Here is a 21,526-nt window from a genome sequence, read left to right as displayed (position 1 = left end):
ATCCTTTCAAACAGCCCTATTCTCTGGTGACCAAGGATTCAAGCATATAAACCTATGGTGAACATTCTCATTCAAGCCACTACTGTGAGTCTAGATTGCATATGCTAAACACTGCCATGTTAATAGGTAACAGGCACTATGGCCACAACCCATAGTAGGTATTCAGTCTTGGACCAGCTAATCGTCACAGTCAGAAATATTAGAAGTCTCATGCATAATGTGTTCACTGTAATACAATAGCTAAAAATAAACATTGTATACAATACACCTTTCAGTTTTATATTAAACTGTATTTACAGTGGGATTAGGTTGTCTGAGGACTCTCTTCATCCCTTTAGGTTGGTGCTAAGATAAAGTTATGTAACTTCAGCCTTGTTATTCCTATTTCTAAGGTTTGAGAGTGATTTAATACAGGCCCTACCTAAAGTTAACCAAACTTGTACTTTCATCTATACAATAGTGAAAATATAATTGATGTAATTATTTAATGAAGGTCAGAGAATAAAATCTTCAATACATAGGAAACTCATGATACACACTGAATGCTTCCCAGACAGAATTAAGTGAATACTTAAAAAATTACTTTTTATAATCCCCATTGGGCAATAAGCTTCTTATAATTACTCATTGTACTGTTTTAAGAGTATTTAGCATTGTGTCTTCCCATGAATGTACTAAATAAATGATTGATAAAATAAAGACAACAAAGCAAAACAAAACTAAAGGTTAGCTTTTAGCAGAAACTAAAGCAAAAGTCATTTTCATATTTTAGTGTTAGAAAGAGATGATATAGTTTGGTGTTGAAAGTATTGTGTGTGGATTGGAATTAAGACAACATGAATAAATTGTACTTTTATTATTTCATATCACTACTAAAGATACAAGGATGCCTCTTACATGGCATTTAAAGCCAAACAATTAAGTATAGTGTGCAAAAATATTTATATAAATAGATGTGTACATATGCACACCAATACATGTGGATACCATTTGTGTGCACAGATTTTATGTATATGAACATAACCAACCAAAAGTATTTGGAAAACACCTACCCTATCACTGTCTTCTAACAAGTAGGATTTGAGCGTCCACACCATGTTCTGCACACTGGATGTTATAATCATTGTTGTAGAGTAGGCAGCTTAGAGCACACACTAATACCATGCCTTTTGTAGTCAGAACTTGAACATCGTGGATTTTTGTATTCAGGTAGATTCGTGAAACAATAACCAGATATAAACCTGCGGACAGTTGTTTTCATTTTACAGGAACATTTTCATGTTTCCAGTGCTTATATGAGATTGGTTTACAAAGTGTTTGAAATGAAATACAGAAAAGATTTATACAATCAATAGACTTTCATAGAGATTTATGTTTGTGATCATTGAGGGTAACAATGTTGAAATACTGGGAATCAAGAAGGGGACAATGATTTAGGGCGAAACCTTTTGATTATGTTAGCCATTAGGAGATTTTCAGAGTGAGAAGCATGATAAATGACTACTCTCTAGTTTTATCCACCGTTGACCTTTCTTATGCGATGTGGGAAGATTTGGAAGAAGCTGACATCCACAAAGTACAGCTCACTGCCAGAAAATTTGAATTTCATTTCATGAAATGCCATTGGAGTAAAGCACATCTTCATTGGTAAAAGATTTCTCACTGCAGGTTTATGAATGTGCTAGAGTATGACACGCAAGGAAAATGCCCTCTGCTGTTTCGGATCTGGTGTTGTACAGCACCACAAAAGGCAGCAGGAGAGTGTGACCCTCCCTGCCTGCTATCAGGTGACTGACAACCCAATCCCTAGCACCGTGTCCCACATAGAAAGACGTTACTGAAACTAACTGCCACAGACGCAGGAAATTTAATAAAAAGCCCTACAACAGAAAGAGCCTCTCAAGGTGAGGTGGTACTATAGTTTTATTACCTTAACTGTGCCTGCATAATAAAAGCATTACAGGGTTCCAGTAAATATTATATATCATACATACTCACCTATAAAAGTACATAATGAATTGAGCATAAATACCTATAAAATATATGAATAACAAAACTACTCACATACCTACTGCATATAAATGAAGATAGAAGTTTATTCTTGACTTCTCTAGAGGGCAGCAAAAAATGCTGTTGCCAGCCAGAAATCCCAGCTATGATGTATAGCAGAAACAGAAAGGACAAAAAGCAGCAAAGTCCCTTTTGTATGTTCTAGTCATACAAAAACCTCTGCCAGTTTCTTAATATATGGCAGGTGTACACTTTCTTTTTGTTACAGTGTCTACTAAATTAAATCAGCAAAGTAGATATGGTTTTTGTTTGTTTGCTTGAGTTTCTCAGTAATATTCTTTTTTTTATTATTTATTCACTTGTATCCCTGCTGCAGCCCCCTCCCTCATCTCATCCCAATCTCACCCTCCTTCCCTTTTCTCCCCTTATGCCCCTCCACTAGTCCACTGATAAGGGAGGTCCTACTCCCCTTCTATCTGACCCTAGCGTATCAGGTCTCATCAGGACTGGCAGAGTTGTCTTCCTCTGTGGCTTGGCAAGGCTGCCCCACCCCAGAGGGAGGTTATCAAATGTATTAGACATCGGAAGTAGGAGAAGACAGGGAACAGATATGGTTTCTAAAAATGTAGCCACTTCTCCACTATTTATTTTACATAGAAACTTTTAAAGATTATTTCCTTTTTTTTTTTTGGCACTGTTTCCTTTGATGCTTATTTCATGATGTACCTATTACAATCATAAGGGATCTATGTCTATGGCTACATATCTATTATCTATCTATCTATCTATCTATCTATCTATCTATCATCTGTTATAACCCATCTACTTATCTATTAATGTATCATTTTCTATATCTATTCTTTATCTCTTTATCTTTATATCACTTATTTATAAATATTGCCTATACATGACTTGGGAATAGGTATGGGGCTATATATAATTGATGTAGTCTGAGTGCATTGATTTCTCTCTTGCTCAGCTTGTATGAGGTCATAAGTCAAATAGACCCATGATTGAGATAACAATTTTGAATCATTTGGAAGCAGGATTGGAACTCACTTTTAGGATAATGCCAACAGTCAACATTGGTGTCAATGAAAAGAACTTGAACTTTTATTAAGCTAATAAGCTGCTGGCTTAATATATTTCTGAATTTTATTTCATGTGAGATAATAAAGTTTTACAACATTTAAGTTAGTGAAGTCAGAGTGTTTTATTACTCGCCTTTGAAAGCCACATCACTGATGGAGAAAGGAATTCAGGAAGGAATCACAGTGAGCACGAAGCAGTAAAGCAGACTTCAGCAGGGTCAGTGAAATCTGTGATGCTTCTACCTCAGAAAGCAAGCACGATGCCTAGAGCTACTTGGCCTATATGAACCCTAGGTTTAAACTGTGCGAATCGCATATTGTTTTCTAAAAGAAATGTTTTTGTAGCACATATACTTGCATTTCATATTAATTGAATAAAGATTTTATACTGGGAAGTAAAATAAGCTGAAAAATGGAATTAAAAAATTCTCAAGATAGTAAATGCTAGAATATAATTACCTGAATTCCAACTTTTGATGAAGTACATTAAAAAAGTTTGTTGAATTTCAAAGATGGTTTACTCAGTTATGAATCTATCCTATTTTAACACTTTATCTTTTTGATGTTTTTCAGGACAACAAACTTTTTATCGAGTAAATTTCTACAACTCTGTTTATTCTCTTCCTTTTTAAAAGAATCTTGGCAATCATATTCCCTTTGTCCCCAAAATTGGGAAATTGAACAAATAAACAAAATTACTACACATGAAAATTCTGAAACTAATACTCTAAAATTATTTTTCAGTTAAAATATAAAAAATTTACAAGTGCACCAAAAGAAAACATATATTTATCTCCAAATTTATAGCATCTTACAAATTAATTTTTAAATTTATGATTTGATTTTTATGCGCAAGGTTACCTAGTCTTTATATTGAAACACATCCCATAAACAGAAATCCACTCATTGTGATTTAATCCTTTCCTCTTTATGTGAACTATTAATTGTGTGTGAGTTTACATACCCAGGAATCACTCTTTCTCAGACACAGTTTCAAGTCCCGAGCAGCTAACAGTATAGTTCCTCAAATACATGACATAGCTTTGAATCTAGGCAAGCAACATTCGGAACAGAACTGTGGAGTGTGAAAAACATTGGGAGTAAGTCTTACTTATACTATGGGAGGGGGACATAGTAAGAGAAGTTGACTTTGTTAGTTTTGCAGAGAAGATTAGGCTGTGGAAATAGTCTTGGGATCTCAGATAGAAAAGATTTAACAGCCATGGAGCAGAGTAATCAGGGTAAGTTGTGTGAATAGAAACAAGCTCATTCACCCCAGACTACTGTGTGACCACTTTATTATTAACCTATCCTTCAGGGCATAATCCTCTTGATATTTTCTTAACACAAAATTTCATAACATATTCCTCTTACATGGTTAAAAATTGCTTTCAATAAATTATTATAATAAATTGTTATAACTAATAATATTGATTTTTTAATTTTTTTAATATTAGTTACAGTTTATTAACTTTGTATCCCTGCTGTATCCTGCTCCCTCATTCCCTCCCAATCCTACACTCACTCCCTCATCTCCTCCTGGTCCCTTTCCAAGTCTGCTGATAGGGGAGGACCTCCTCCCCTTTCATCTGACCTTGGTTTATCAGGTATCTTCAGGACTGGCTGCAAAGTCCTCCTCTGTGGCCTAGCAAGGCTGCTACTCCCTTGGAGGGGAGGTCAAAGAGCCCACCACTGAGTTCATGTCAGAAATAGTCCCTGTTCCTCTTACTAGGGTACCCACTTGGATACTGAGCTACGATGGGCTACATCTGAGCAGAGGTTCTAGGTTATATCCATACAGGGTCCTTGGTTGGAGAAACAGTCTCATAAAAAAACTCTGAGCCCAGATATAATTGGACCTTATGGAGCTCCTGTCCTCTCCAGGTCATATCAACTCCCCCTTCTTTCTGATGATTCCCTGCATTCTGCTGAAGGTTTGGTTACGAGTCTTAGTATCTGCTTTAATACACTGCTAGGTAGAGTTTTTCAAAGGCCCTCTGTGGTAGGCTCCGGCCCTGCTTCTTGTTTTCTCCTACATCCAATGTCCATCCATTTGTCTTTCTCAGTGAGGATTGATCATCTTACCCCGGGTCCTCTTTCTTGTTTATCTTCCTTAGGTGTATAGATTTCAGTATGTTTATCCTGTCTTATAGGTCTGTATAAATTAGTATATACCATGTACGTCTTTCTGCTCCTGGGATACCTCACTCAGGATGATCGTTTCTAGGTCCCACCATTTGCCTGCAAATTTCATGATTTCTTTGTTTTTAATTGCTGAGTAGTATTCCATTGTGTTAAAAGTACAACAATTTCTGTATCCATTCCTCCATTGAGGGACATCTGGGTTGTTTCCAGGTTCTGGCTATTATGAATAAAGCTGCTACAAACATGGTTGAGCAAATGTCCTTGTATACTTGAGCATCTTTTGGATATATGCCTAGGAGTGGTATATCTGGATCTTGAGGAAGCACTATTTCTAATTGTCTAAGAAAGCACCAGATTGATTTCCAAAGTGGTTGTACAAGTTTGCATTCCCACCAGTAATGGAGGAGGGTTCCTTTTTCACCACAACCTCTCCAGCATGTGTTGTCAATTGAGTTTTTGATCTTAGCCATTCTGATGGGTATCAGGTGAAATCTCAGGGTCTTTTTGATTTGCATCTCTCTGATGGCTAAGGATGTTGAACATTTATTTAAGTGTTTCTCTGCCATTCTGTATTCCTCTACTGAGATTTCTCTGTTTAGATCTGTACCCCATTTTTTAATTGGATTGCTTGATTTGTTGCTTTTTAACTTCTTTAGTTCTTTATATATTCTGGATATCAGCCCTCTGTCAGATATAGGGTTGATGAAGATCCTTACCCAGTCTGTAGGCTGTCGTTTTGTACTGGGAACAGTATCTTTTGCTTTACAGAAGCTTTTCAGTTTCATGAGGTCCCATTTATTGATTGTTGCTCTTAGAGCTTGTGCTGTTGGTGTTCTGTTCAGGAAGTTGTCTCCTGTGCCAATGAGTTCTAGGTTCTTCCCTAATTTTTCTTCTAAATCGGTTGATTTAGTGTGTCTGGTTTTATGTTGAGGTCTTCTATCCACTTGGACTTAGTTTTGTGCAGGGTGACAAATCATTTTTCTGCATGTAGACATCCAATTGGACCAGCACCATTTGTTGAAGATGCTGTCTTTTTTCTATTGAATGGTTTTGGCTTCTTCGTCAAAAATCAAGCATCCATAGGTGTGTGGGTTTATTTCTGGGTCTTCTATTCAGTTCAATTGATCCACTTTTCTTTTTCTAATCCAATACTGTGTGGTTTTTATTACTATTTCTCTGTAGTACAGCTTGAAATCAGGGATGGAGATGCTTCCAGACAATCTGTTGTTGTACAGGATTGTTTTGGAGATTCTGGGTTTTTTGTCTCTCCTATGAAGTTGATAATTTTTCTCCCAGGATCTATAAAGAAGTGTGTTGGTATTTCGATGGGAATTGCATTGAATCTGTTGATTTCGGCAGAAGAGACATTTTCACTCTATTAATCCTACCGATCCATGAGCATGGGAAATCTTTCCATCTTCTGATATCTTCTTCAATTTCTTTCTTCAGAGACTTGAAGTTTTTCTCAAACAGGTCTTTCAATTGCTTGGTTAAGGTCACACCAAGGTACTTTATGTTATTAGTGGCTATTGTGAAGGGTGTTGTTTACCTGATATCTTTCTCGGCCCTTTTGTCTTTGGTATACAGGAGGGTTTCTGATTTTTTTTTTTTTTTTTTTTTTAGTTAATTTTGTATCCAGCCACTTTGCTGAAGGTGTTTATCAGCTGAAGGAATTCTCTGGTTGAAATTTTTGGGGATGCTCATATATACTATCATTTCATCTGCGAATAGTGAAACTTTGAACTCTTGTCAATTTGTATTCCCTTGATCTCTGCTAGGACATCAAGTCCTATGTTGAAGAGATATGGAGAGAGTGGGCAGCCTTGCCTTGTCCCTGATTTCAGTGGGATTGGTTTGGGCTTCTCTCCATTGAGTTTGATGTTGTCAAATGCTTGCTGTATATTGCCTTTACTATGTTTAGATATGTGCCTTTTATCCCTGATCTCTCTAAGACCTTAAATATGAATAGGTGTTGGATTTTGTCAAATGCTTTTTCAGTATCTAGGGAGATGATCATGTGGTTTTTCTCCTTCAGTTTTTTTATATGGTGGATTACATTAATGGATTTCCATATTGAACCACCCTTGCATGCCTGGGATGAAGCCTACTTGGTCATGGTGGATATCTTTTATGTGTTCTTTGATTCGGTTTGCCAGTATTTTATTGAGTATTTTTGCATCAATGTTCATAAGAGAGATAGGTTTGAAATTTTCTTTTTTTTTTTTTTTTTTTTGTTTTTTTGTTGAGTCTTTGTGTGGCTTAGGTATCAAGGTGACTGTGGTTTCATCAAATGAGTTTGGTAATGTTCCTTCTGTTTATATTTTCTGGAATAGTTTGAGGAGTATTGGTGTTAGCACTTCTTTGAAGGTCTGGTAGAATTCTGTGCTGAAACCATCTGGCACAGGGCTTTTTTGGAGGGGGCACTGTTAATGACTGCTTCAATTTCCTTGGGGGTTATACGGCTATTCAGTTTTTCTACCTATTCTTGACTTAATTTTGGTAGAAGGAATCTATCAAGAAAATTGTCCATTTCATTTAGCTTTTCAAATTTTGTGGCATATAGGCTTGCTTTGTGACCAACTATATGGTCTATTTTGGAGAAGGTTCCATGAGGTGCTGAAAAGAAGTTATACTCTTTTGAGTTTGGGTGAAAAGATCTGTAGATATCTATTAGGTCCATTTGACTTAGGGACTCTGTAAGTGCCTTTATTTCCCTATTTGGTTTCTGTCTAGTTGATCTGTCCCTTGGTGAGAGTAGGATGTTGAAGTCTCCCACTATTAAGGTTTGGGATCAACGTGTGATTTGAGCTTTAATAATGTTTCATTTATGAATGTAGGTGCTCTTGTATTTGGGGCATTGATGTTCAGAATTGTCCTCTTGGTGGATTATCTACAGATAATTCTCATCCTTATGAGGTATCACAGTTCTGTCTCGCTTGAACATGTTCATTTTGGTAAAGATTTCCTGGGGTTCTTATGTGAAGAATTCTCTGATTTGTGCTTCTGGGAAAGAAGCACAGAGAGGGGAGCTGGGGAGCTGGGAGGACTGGAGGGAGTAAAGGTTGCAGTTGAGAGAAGTGTGTTAGAGAAGAATAAATAAAAAGAAAAAAAATCATAAGAATGTATAAAAACGTATTAGTAACAGAAACATTATTTCTTGATGGAAGTTGACATTTGTGTATATTCCAAATTTCAGATTATGAAAGAATACATATGTGTTTAAAATGAATGCATATCTTCAATTAAAAATCAGTATATCACAGCAGTATATAACACTAGAATAATTTGAATATGTCATTGGACCTATAAATCATATAGCCCAAATGCTAGGTATTTCCTTTTTTGCATTAACAGATCATTTACCACTTTATTTTTCTGGGTGATAGGAAGTAGGCTATGCCTTTCTTAATCCAAGGTGACGTGATTAGGACCAAGAGGAAAATCTAATTTTGACACCATAGTGCATACTCAACATTTCCACACAAATACAAAACCTATAAGGTTCCCCTTGTTCTCTACTCTCTGATTTTATCCTGCTGGGGCAAATGCGGGTGTAGGCTAACAGTCAGCTCAGTGGTCCTGTAGCAGTAGGTCTTGGTGTCCACCTGTACTGTGTGCTGTGCTGGGGCCCAGGCAGAGTGGTCTGTGTCAGACTCTGCAGGCCCCTTTTGGATCCTTCACTTCCACCAGGGAATGATTTTGGTGGCTGGACCCAGGGAAGTGCTGAGGTGTGGGTGGTTGGGGGGAGCAGGTACTGAATCTCCTCTGTCCCAGATCCCGAGGCCAGGGGCCAAGGTGCTGTGGTCTGTGGTGGAATGAGCAGGCTGCCTCTCTGCCCTTCCCCTCCACCAGGGAAGACTTGTGGTGGCTGGACCCCTGGGGATACTGGAAGGGTTGAGTTGATGGTCTTCAGTCCCAGATCCCAGGCCCAGATAACTCTGCCAGAAGCTAGCACATGTGTCCGCTGGTTCCGGGAGAGTACCAGATAGGGTTGAGTGTCCTCAGTCCCAGATCCAAAACCGGGGTTTCTCTGCCAGGGGCTGTCGGGTGCTCTGGAGCCCAGGCGCTGTGGCCTGTAGAAGAATCCTCAGGCCACCTCTCTGTCCTTCCCCTCTGCCAGGGAAAGCTATGGCGGCTGTCTCAGGGGAGTGCCAGGAAGGGTTGGGTATTCTCAGAACCCCATCCTGAGCCGGGGTTTCTCTGCCAGGGGCCGCTGGTGCTAGAGCTTGGTGCTAGACCTTATTGTGGCTGGACCCCGGGGGAGTGTCAGAAATTGTTGAGTGACCTCAGTCCCAGATCCCGAGCCGGGGCTTGTTTGCTAAGAGCAGCTGGCAGTGCTGGCGCTCAGGGCTGTGGGCTGTGGCAGAACCCTCAGTGCACCTGTCTATCCTTCCGCTCCACCAGGACAGGCTGATGGCGCGGTGTCGGAGGCGGTCTCAGGGCAGTGCCTGAAGGGTTGGGTATTCTCAGACCCAGATCCCGAGCTGGGCTTTCTTTGGTAGAAGCTGCCGTTGTCGCTGGGGCTGGGGCACAGGCAGTATGGTCTGTGGCAGATTCTGCTGGCCGCCTCCTGCCTCCTCCAAAGGGGGAATAGGGCTAGGGATCATCTCTCGGGGTGTCTCCTTCCGGAGGAGTCTGCCAGTGACCTGATTGTAGATGGACTGAGTTCATGGTTAGTCTCTTTCTTCCTGGAAGTCTAGATAACTCTGTTCTGGGTTCAGTAGCCCCTTCACTGACCAATTTCGACATTTCAGGTCCTTTGGCCTCAGATAAGGTACACACTAGCCACCGCCATCTTGGATCCTCCGATCATAATATTGATTTTATAAGTAAAGTTTTGGTTTAGAAAAAAAGAAGACCCAGATAAGTTTCTAAAATAAATTAATTAAACATAACTAAAATTTCTATTTATTTATCTATTTAAAGCTTTCATTTATCTTTAAAAGGATCATTAGGTATCTACTAAACAACTAGAAAGCTACGTTCCTATATAGAATCATTGGAAAGTTATAGTTGTTTTAGACAGAATCACTTTATAACACAATTGATTTCGAGAACATATCCAAACATATTCATACTTTGATCCAGTAGTATTAGACGACTGCTATGAGACTGATATTAGTTATATTTTGTTGGGGGGGGGATCTCTCTCACCTCACCTCACGCCGTCCTCCGTTCTCTCCTCTCATTCACAGTTTTTCTCTCCTTGGTGCAGATTTGTTTGCCACAGGCCTGCATCTGTAAGAGACTGGCTGAGTCTTGGGTCACCGAGTAAATTTAGTTAGAATACAGAGAGGCTTGTTTTCCATAAAAAAACAAAAAACAAAAAAACCCAACCAAACAAAAATCCCTCCACAGTTTACAGGAAGAAATGGAGTGCGAAACAAAGCTGTGTAATTGACGCTGGTTAGAGCACTCATTAAACCCATGGCTTCCACAGAGCATGCAGATTTGGAATTGACACTGGTTAGAGCACTCATTAAACCCATGGCTTCCCCAGTGCATGCGGTTTTGGCAGGTACTCCTGAAAGAAATGCATTTATACATTTTCTTGCTTGTCAGCTGAAAGAGATTAAAAACAATGCCACATTTGTCACTACAAACACAAAACACAGATATGATTTTCTAAATGTTATTTTATACAACTAAAATATAGACTTTATGAAGAAGTAACTGGCTTCAGGGTTACAAAAAGAAAATATCTCAAATTAAATAATTCACTAAAACTTATCTGAAAGGACAGGAAAGGGCATGGCCTAATTTGAGAAAATTTGAATATGAAAACAAAGCACAAAAGTAAACATATGAAACTCAATAAGTAAAGGCTCTATAAAATCATATTAATATACACTTCAAATTTAATACTCCAACTTATAAAGGGAGACAAAATCTTTAAAAATAATGGATGACAATGAACATAGAATATTGTGTGCAGTAATTGTTTCATAATTGTAAGAATGGATATCATAATAAGGAGTACTATATAATTTTATTTATTTTCTCCAAAAAATGCTGTGTGCTCTAAGAAGAATTTAGTGGATGTTCAGTGACAAAAGCTCAGGATCACTCCTCAGTTTAAGGAAGCTTCACAATACCTGAAAGGAAGGAGACTCTATAAGGTCATTAATTTTAAACTTACTGACTTTTAGAAACCACAAAATTGTTTCCTACAAGGTCAATTTTCCATGTTTAACTGATTTGATTTGTAAATGAAAGGTTGTAAAGCAGAGAAAGACAGACACAGAAATGGAGGAGGAAACAAGAAGCTCATTACAATATGAGAAATGGCATGAGGCACACACTTTGTAGAGGAATCAACTGCATGTTCACGGTAAGAGAAAGACAGAGAACAGCATTGACGTTAAGCCGTAAATTCTGAGATGAGAACCTAAGGGGAATGATGAGAAGAACATCCCGGGAAGACAGCGCTGCCCACACAAAAGGCCTGACGCAGGGCTTTCATATACTGCAGGAACAAAAGCGCCTTGTAGCTGTATACACAAACATACAATCCCAACTGTCAACTCACTTAGCAGGAACTGTGGAGTAAGGCAAAGGCTATAGCATAACCAGCGCTGACACCCTCTCCTGTATTACTTCCTGTCTTGCTTCCTTCAGCCTCTATTAATTTTTACTTGCAAAGATTCTTTAATAAATAATTCCCACCTAAATCCTTAGCTCCAATTCAGCCTAAGTTCTCAGCATAAAACCGTAGGCATAAACAGAAACACAGCATTGTTTTCAAGGCATTTTTTTAGTGTCAGAAAATATTGTGTGATTAATGAATCACAGACCTCTTCACAGAAGTCAGGAGTGAGCTGAATAAACTCCCTGAGTCACACAGTTTAACAGCCGAGAGAAACAGTTTTGAAATCATCTTATGCATGCTTCTCGTTTCCCCAAGAAACCAAAGCTCATATAATTTGGGAATTCCTTATCAAGAGTTTGTAAGAAAGGTCATATTTTATGACCTCATATCCCCCTTCTTTATGGATTATAGATTGGGTTAGTAGTCATAAAGTCAAAGATTTATGTACAGAGATTTTCTTCTGACTATTACAGAGAACAGTAAAAATAATATGGAGCCCAATAAATGTTCAAAATATGAGAAAGGGTAAACACATTATGGAATTTATATTGGCATATTTATCCATGTAATAAAAAGGGTATTTTAGAAGAATATTTAAGAGTTGGGGAAAGGTTCTCAAGCTAAAGTAGAGCAAAGATTATAGATACTGACATTAATTAGGCAAAAATAATAGAGAAAATGCATAAAAATATTAATAGTGGTTATCTCTGGGTAGGTGATTTTATATTTAATTTTCTTGATGTTTTTCATTTTCAAAGCTTTCCAGATTAAGCATGTATTATTTTATCAGAATTTACTTTTTAAAAGAATATAAATTAAATCCTGTGGAGTTAAAATAACATGCACCAAAAACAGACATCATTTGTGGATCAAACTGGCATTTAGAAATCTAGACCCATAAACCTGATCTCTACTTTCCCTCAGTTCAATGGGAAAACAAGTAGATCAGAGAGCCCTCAAAATGAATTCTTTCGACATTATCCTTGTGAGTTTTGCATGGGCCAACACAACACCACAGATAGGGTACAGTATAAAACAAATGAGGCTTGGATAGTTACCTCAGGCACCATCTTCTGGTTTGAATCTTCTTGCTGGACAGCAATGTGACAGGCCACCCTAGGTACATAAGCTAGCTCACAAGTTAGTTTGCTTCTATCTCAAGTTTCTCTTTCAGTACAATGGCAGCCTTTGGCTATCTGTGAGCATGGGTTCTCTTATCATGGGTTAAAAAGCTCTTTATTATTATTATTATTATTATTATTATTATTTTACTTCTTTTTATTACAGCAATGGTAATTTCCACTTGGGATTCAGAGGGACATCTAAGCCATACTGGATATTATTTTTATAACATAAGTAGGGTTAGTGGTAAAATCTTTAGGTTTCTTCTGTCTACCTTCATATTCCTCCTTTTTCATTTTCTTCCTGCTCTTTCTGTTATTTCTTGTATTGTTCCTCTTGTAGAGCTTCAATTTCAAGTTGCTTTAAACAGAAAAATTTCATTTTAAGGTAGGAAACATTAGAAAAATTTCCCTGAAATTTTTAATTATGGTTATTTTGGAGAAGAAAATAATAACTTCTTCTCTGATTAGTAACTTTAAGCAAGTAAATGCCCACTTATTTGCATAAATACATAAAGAGGAGCCACTTGTTAGCTTTTCTAAATTATTGTCTTAGAAAGAAACAGATACACATACACAAAATGTAAATCAATTTAAACATTTATAAAATCTGATTAATTCACCAAAGTTTTCATTTAACATCTTTGGATCGCAGAGTAAAACTAGAATATACTTTAAAATTTTACAATGTAAATTTCAAATGAACTGCATGGCTTGCTGTATGGATCCTCCTGATAGTGACTTAGAAATTAAATAAAAACAGTCATGATTAACTGTCACGATTAATATCTTAGTAGTGGGTAAGTTCTCAAAAAGGAAAAACATTTTAAAGTATAGAAACAATATCATTAATATTTCATAAAGTGTCTTTAAATTAAACAAAGGATCATTGGACCCTGATGTTAAAATCATGATATAACTACTTCCATTTTATTAAAAAAATATGCTGTGTTTTTCTTTATGTAAGAAAGTTTATGGCATATATATCCTTCTATAAAATAAGAACTGTTTATACAGGACCAAAATTTAATAAAAACTGGATGTATGTATTTTCCTGTCAAAGTTAGTAGAGAGATGATTTCAATGGTACTCCAGCCACAGAAAACAAAGATATAAGTCAGACAAACTTACCATGAGGCATGGAGGCATGCAAATGATGTATGTAAATGAAGGCCTGGGATTGTCTTTTCAAACAGTGTTACTGTAGAGAGCTGCGGAATGCTATGCCTTAAAGATGGAGCTGGTTTCCGCCTTCCACCTTCCCGATGGTGAGTGCTCTCTGTCACGAACAACTCCACATTTGGCTAAGGCTGAGGATCTGGCTTGCTTCCATGTATGTGGACCTATCTGCATTGCCCCCGTGGCACGCCTGGGTTGGCTACCCAGAGGCTATTTAAGCTGTGGGCTGGCTTTCCCCGGGGTCCGAGGATTGTTCAATGTTCTTGAATAAACTGCATTAAAAAAAAAAAAAAAAAAAGATAAAGATAATAGTTTCATACACTTTTGGATGGATAGAAAACTATGTGATTTTTTTAAGCATTGTTCTTCATTTTTTTCAATTATTATTTTTATGTTTCAAATGATATACTTTTTGGAATACAATTAAATATTGACATGTTCTAATGTGATTACACATCATTAACACTGACATTTGACACACAAAAAGCTGTCAAAGTTTCCAACTCTGGCCAATACACAATATGTGCCCTAAGAATTTGATCCCTATGCTAGCATTTGAGATGTGGAAAATTTCTCATGCAAAATTTGGAAGTGTTACTCTTTGACTAATGTCCCCTAATTATATTCTTCACATACTTTATTTTTTTATTGGTTATCCTTTAACTTTTTGTAATCATGAGTATATATATGTATATATGGAGGGGTAAATTAGTTTTCAAATGATAGCATTATAAAATGTCTGTTAGTCACTCATGTTTTTCCATACTTGGTTTCAAATTGATGGCCTTGGTTTGTGAGCGCGTGGTGCTTTAGGACATGCATGTGTTTTAGTTTGCAGAAATGGGTCACTGGATGGGTGCTCACAGTTAAGTACACTTCAGGTTTAGGCAGAAGAATCTGCTTCCTTAAATGCTAAAGAATGAACAAGCCAGACTTGACCCTCCAGCTACCATGCCTTCCCTGACAGAATAGACTGAACTCTTAAAACAGTGATTCACAGCAAATATCTCCTTCCCAGAGTTTGTTTTGTCATGTGCAATGTCAAAGAACAAGAAAAGTAGCTCATATAAGTACCTATCACAATCTGTAAGTAATAGTGCATTTCTTTCATGATTGAAAATAATTAAGAATAACTAGTCATTTATTTTTATTTTTTTCATTTTTAATTTTTTAATATATTTTTTATTAATTACAGTTTATTCACTTTGTATCTCAGCTGTAGCCTCCTCCTTCTCTCATCTCCTCCCATGCCCCTCTCCCAGTCCACTGATGGGGGAGGTTCTTCTCTCCTTTCATCTGACCCTAGCCTATCAGGTTTCAACAGGACTGGCTGCATTGCTTCTTCTATTGCCTGGTAAGGCTGTTCCCCTCTCAGGAAGAGGTGATCAAAGAGCCAGCCACTGATTTTGTGTCGGAGAAAGCCCCTGTTACCCTTACTAGGGTATCCACTTGGAGACTGGGTTGCCATAAGCTACATCTGTGCAGGGGTTCTAGGTTATCTCCATGCATGGTTCTTGGTTGGAGTATGAGTCTCAGAAAAGACCCCTGTGCCCAAGTATTTTGGTTCTGTTGCTCTCCTTGTGGAGCTCCTGTCCCCTCCTTGTCTTTCTATCTCCCCCTTCTTTAATATGATTCCCTGCACTCTGCCCAAAACTTGGCTATGAGTCTCAGCATCTGCTTTGATACCCTTCTGGGTAAAGTCTTTCAGAGGCTCTCTATGATAGGCTCCTGTCCTGTTCCCTGTTTTCTCCCTCTTCTGATGTCCATCTGGTTTGCCTTTCTGAATGAGAATTATTTTCAAAATAAAACTAGAGTTAAAAAATTCTGTCAAGATGATTTACATAATGGTATGAATAGATTTAATACTTACATAATTAAGGTGTATCATCAATTATAATTTATTTGTAATATATTATTTTGGAATAAATATTTCCTGGTGGTAAAAGAGGCTGTAAATTCATGCAATTCTTACACTGTGCTCTGGCAAAAGTAAATACGTCCTTTCATTTGGAACATGGAAGAGTGATTGTAGCAAGAGCCTTGGTATAATCAGAGCTGTACTTCTCAGGTTGATTCAGCAAATTTAATAAAGTCTCTCATGTAACCACTTCAATTCCAATCACTTTTCACAGAGAAACTAATATTTTCTTGTGGGTTCAATTTATATTTTTGAGATGAGAACCACAATAAAACCAAGTTTACGATACTGATATTGCACAGCAGATAACTTAAGAAATCGACAGATCTGTTTTGAATTTACACTGCTGTAATTTTGATGGGCCAAAAAGCATTACATGAAAAACAGCCAATAGCCTGTAAATTTTAGTTATGATTTTACTCACACTGACTCTTTTTTTTTGCATCCAATTCTACATATATTTTAAATAATAAAAATGTGATAGATGATTTTTAAAAATATACATGAAGAAGAATCAGTTATTTTAATTAAAACTACTGATTTCATAAACTGATCAAAATGACTGCCATTATGATTTCCAGGATACAGGGGCGAGAAGTAGGTTGCTAGCTAGGCTGATATCTATTAATTTTTAACCTATTAGAACTCTTTATTCCACTAATTTAAATAACTAGATTGTTGTTTTGAAATAATATTTGTTTGTTGTGCTGTAAAATTGTATTTTTCTAAGTGGAAATGTAAGCTAAGTACATAAATGACTGTTCTCTAAGTATATTTTTAGTGTTTTGACTCTTCATACCTATATTAGTTTTTCTATCCGTGACATGGTTATGACAATCATAAACCCACAGCAGCCTTGGTTACCTTCACAAAACCAAGGCAGCCAGAATCCCGGCATGGATGATCTTAGTCCCCTGCTGTTACTGAGGAGCCCCTGACAGAGGGCAGTTGTAGGTAGAGAGCAGTGTGTTTTATAAGAACGTGTCCACTAGTAGGTCTTCCTCATCCCAGTGAATGACCCCTGACCCATAGGCATAGCGACTGTACTAACAAGACGTAGCATGTCATTGCCAACAACAACAGAACGCGTGAAACTGGCATGTGTTTTGAAAGTGACACGGAAGAACTTGGAGGGGAGGTGGTCTAGCTGTAGCCACGTTTCATTGTATGCATGTATGTTCAAAACAAGAGTGAACTAAAATAAACGGATGTGGAACTAAATACTCAGAAAAAAGTTTCCCTCTGTAAGATTTGTAGAGAAATTTAGTATGAATGGTGTTCATAATTCCAAGAGCCACCTCAGTGCTGATGAAGCAGCAGAATTTCATTGGATAAAGGTCATTCTGCAAGAACTCTAATGCTTAACGCTGTCTAAAGAGGACATGAAGCTGCTTCAGCCACTGGAGGGACAGTGTTTCAGCAATAACAACAAAGGAATCTGCAGGTCTTTCCTGGCCATCCATTCCAAGACTTCATTTTCCAAGATAGTAAATTTTCTAGGTGCATCTTGCAGAATTGAAGTACTGGACAGACGCTCTCAGCAGAACTTTCATCCTAAAATGTTCTACCGATTCAGACATTCTGTCCACTTGACATAGTTAAGTTGTGCTAAACCTGTGGGGTTGTGAATGCGCACTGAAGTGCGTTCCTATGGAGAGCGGTGGGCACGGCCGCAATCAGCAGTGGCTGACTCATGGTCTGGACCTGCATTCACAAGCCAGTCCTTCCTGCCCCCAAAGGCTGGCCCTTGCAGTGGACCAGAAGGCTTCGGGCAGTATCCTCCAGGACTAAAGCTCAGTTCGGAATTGCTTTGCCTGCACACTTTCTTTCATTCTTTTACTTAAAAAAAAATTTACTATATTCTTACACATTTGAATACATTTTTGCCTGTGCACTACTTACGTGCAGTGCTCAAGGAAACCAGAAGAGGGCGTCTGGTCCTCTGGAATTGGAAGTACAGACAGTTGGGAGCTGCCATGTGGGTTCTAGGAATTGAACCCTGGTCCTCTGGGAGAGTAGCCAATGTTCTCAATTGCTGAGCTACTTGTCCAGTCCTCTGCTTTCTTCTTATATAATGACCCTTCCAGGACATTGTCCTGTTCTCACTCTTCCACTTTAACGCTTGAAGTATAGATTGTAAACCTTTATTCCTTCTGAAATTGGTCTTATGGGAGGAATTCAAGGCTTCCTGCCTGTTCTCTCCACCATTACTGCGGAATGATACTTTTCCTCATTCTTCCTCAACTCCTTTGTTGCCCATCACCCACAACACTTTGATGGCATCCATTATAGCCTGAAGCTGTAAGATGAAGATGGGAGACTCTGGCCTCACTCCCCAGGATCCAGAACATGATCACCTGCCACCAGCCTGGGAAGCAAGTGTCAGATCCTCAATTCTGTAGTTCCTTTCAGTCTATGTGTTTGACCTCAGGTCCTGAAATTAACAGAGATGATTGAGACCAGCCAGCAATGGAGATCATTGGTGTCTACACCTTGAAAAAAAAGACCACAAAGTAACAGTCAAAAGCACACATGGTTCTGAGTTGGTTTCTCTTCATGTAATGGCTATATTTTAAACATTGAGGAAAGTTAAATCTGGGCTCCCATGGCCACCTTGGCCACCTATCCAGTCTATCATAGGGCTTGTTAAATGGAACAAAATTTATTACCCTGTCAGTCTGATCACTGGCTCCTTAGACCCTTAGCAGGTAACTGGAGTGCTCTGTGCCACAGTGTACTTGAATTTGTAGGTCTGCCCTCCTGGATTGTTGTTACGTTTCTCACTTTCTGTTTAAGATCACTGAGTACAGAACTGTGGTAGCACACTGAAATAAAATTATTTGATAATAAAATAAAATGATAAAATTATTCAGGATTAAGTTTAAAGTTTTACAATTAGCATCATTCTGTTTCTCTGTATCACTGTCTCTGTTTTACTGTCCCTTTTGATCTGTCTCTATCTCCCTCTGTGTCTCTCAATCTCTGTTTTTTTTCTCTCTTTCTCTCCTGTCCCTCTCTCTCTGTATGTGTGCATGCCATGATACCTGGGTAGAAGTCATAAAACAAAATGCAGAATTTCTTCATCTCTACCATGTGGGTTTTGGGGATTGAGTGCAAATCATCAGGATTAACATCAGGCACTTTTATGCTGCTGAGCCATCTGACCAGCTCCAGAAATACCTTTTATTTTTCCTCTAGTGGCTAGAAAATGGGCTATAATCTTGGAAATCTGTGGATGTGAGTGAGTCACTTTGCATATAAGATTATGTTTTCAGATATCTAAAAGGACACATTATAGGATATCGAGCTCCTCAGCTGTGATTGGAGATAAATGTGATAATAGAAAATGAGTCAGAGCAATTTGACCGGATAACCTGATCTACTGCATTAACTCTACAGAATGCAACAATCCAAGGAACACAAACAGCTTTGAGAACTTATTAAAAATCTCTGACTCCATAGTGGTATAATATGCAAAAAGTAGAAAACAATATATTTCCTATAAAATTTTGATGAATAAGAGAAAAAAAATTTATTTCATTGATTTTAAGTTGAAGCTCACAGATTTGGAAGACTCCATAGTATCAGATGGGGAATAATGAACTATAGAATTGCTACTGTTTTAGATGTTTACTCTTCTCTAAAGTACTTTTTTTTCCTAGTGTTGCAAAAATATGGGATCTTGAGAAGACAAGTGTTTAAAAACATAATGCTATAGCATACTAGTCATCAGTGCTACCTAGAACTGCAGCCATCGCAGGCTCAGGTAGGGCTTATCTATCTACTTTCAAGTACCTGTAAGCTGAATTCAGTTTTTTTTGAGAGACATTGGATACAGGCCTCTTGATTCTCATCATAGTTCATGAGGTTATTCATAGGGTTTTTGGGACATGATAAATTCCTTTCTAGCCTTCAGTACAAGCAATCAATAGCAGAAGAACAGTAGACATCACATTCTTTATAAAACTTTAGTGTAAAGCCCCATAACTGATGCTTTATCCTACTCTATGTGATCTTTTCAAGATGCTCATTGGACCCAGCCAAAAATCAAAAAGAATTACAACAAAAAACTTGTGAATCTTTTGTGGTTGAGATCATTGTGAACAATCTGAAAAAAAGTGCCAAGATGCTTAGCAGACTAAACATCTAAAACACTAGCAAAGTTTTAGTTTGTTATTTCATGTCTGAGTGCTTTAAGATTTCCTTTAGAGAAACAAAGGGAGAGAGGGATGGGGATATAGTTTAGTGATCAAGCATTTAAGTTTTGTGCATCATTACTAGGGTTCAATCCTCAGCATATAATGACTATGAAAATATTAATACCTATATAAAGAAATAACTTAGAAATAAGGTAACATTCTAACAGATATATAATCCAAACACACCTTTGCTTAGGGAAACTCATTTGAACCTATACTAGCCTTTGCAACTGTTATTTTTATTGCTATTACTGATAAACTAAGGCCAACATATTCCAGGCAGACAAGCCTAGCCACATACTGTTCTCTATGTTGATCTCAGTTGCTTTAAATTTGTCTTGAGTGAATGTTATGCACAAACAAGAGCTGAAATAAAAACACAGAGTTTGAATTTTTTTCCAGAAATACTAGAAAGGCAAACTCATTGTCCAAAATTGGCACCTAAGTCTTCCTGTCTTTACCACTGATCCAAGAACCAGTTTGTGGTCATAGACGCTTTGCCAAAGTCTTGCAGAATGTGCTATAAATACTGAAAAAGGAAAAAAAAAAAAACAGAGAAGTCTGACTTTTAATCAAGAGAAGGAAAAAAAAAACATCATTTTTACTCATAATACAGACATACCAGAAAAAAAATGTTTCCATTGGCACAATTGTACCATATATATATATGGCATTCTATATATATTAATGAAAGCAGCCTTTCATTCTTTTGATTGAACTTGAGGCCTGATCCACGGAAGACAATTCATACCCAGTTCTGTAAACAGAAAAATAAAATGACTAGGGAATTTATAGTCCTCAGGAAATAATCTAAAGGTGTTGTTTTGCTTAACAGTCATGTTGCCAACCTGCCTTCTTTGTATTTATATTTCTATTCATAGATTTGTGTTTCTCTCAACCTGTTAAAAGGTACTTCTTCTAAACAACAAGGAAGGCCATAGGGAAGATTCTCAATCCTAATTCAGAGGGACAAATGTGGAGCCTACCACAGAGGGCCTCTGAAAGACTCTATTGATTGAGGTTTCGAAGCAGAGGGTGAGATTCATACCCAAACTTTGGGTAGAATGCAGGTAATCTTAGGGAATAAGGGAGAGATAGATAGACCCGGAAGGAACAGGAGCTCCAAAAGGAAACCAACAGAGCTAATAAAACTGAGCCCTAGTGACTCCAACCAAAGACAACACATGGAGAGGACCTAAAACCCCTGCTAAGATGTAGCCCATAGACTCAGTGTCCAAGTGAGTTCCCTAGTAAGGGGAGCAGAGTCTCTGGCA

The sequence above is a fragment of the Meriones unguiculatus genome, chromosome 12, assembly GCF_030254825.1.
Source record: "Meriones unguiculatus strain TT.TT164.6M chromosome 12, Bangor_MerUng_6.1, whole genome shotgun sequence".
NCBI classification, from domain to species: domain Eukaryota; kingdom Metazoa; phylum Chordata; class Mammalia; order Rodentia; family Muridae; genus Meriones; species Meriones unguiculatus.
The sequence above is the reverse complement of the archived record's forward strand: the minus strand, read 5'-3'. Positions refer to the sequence as shown.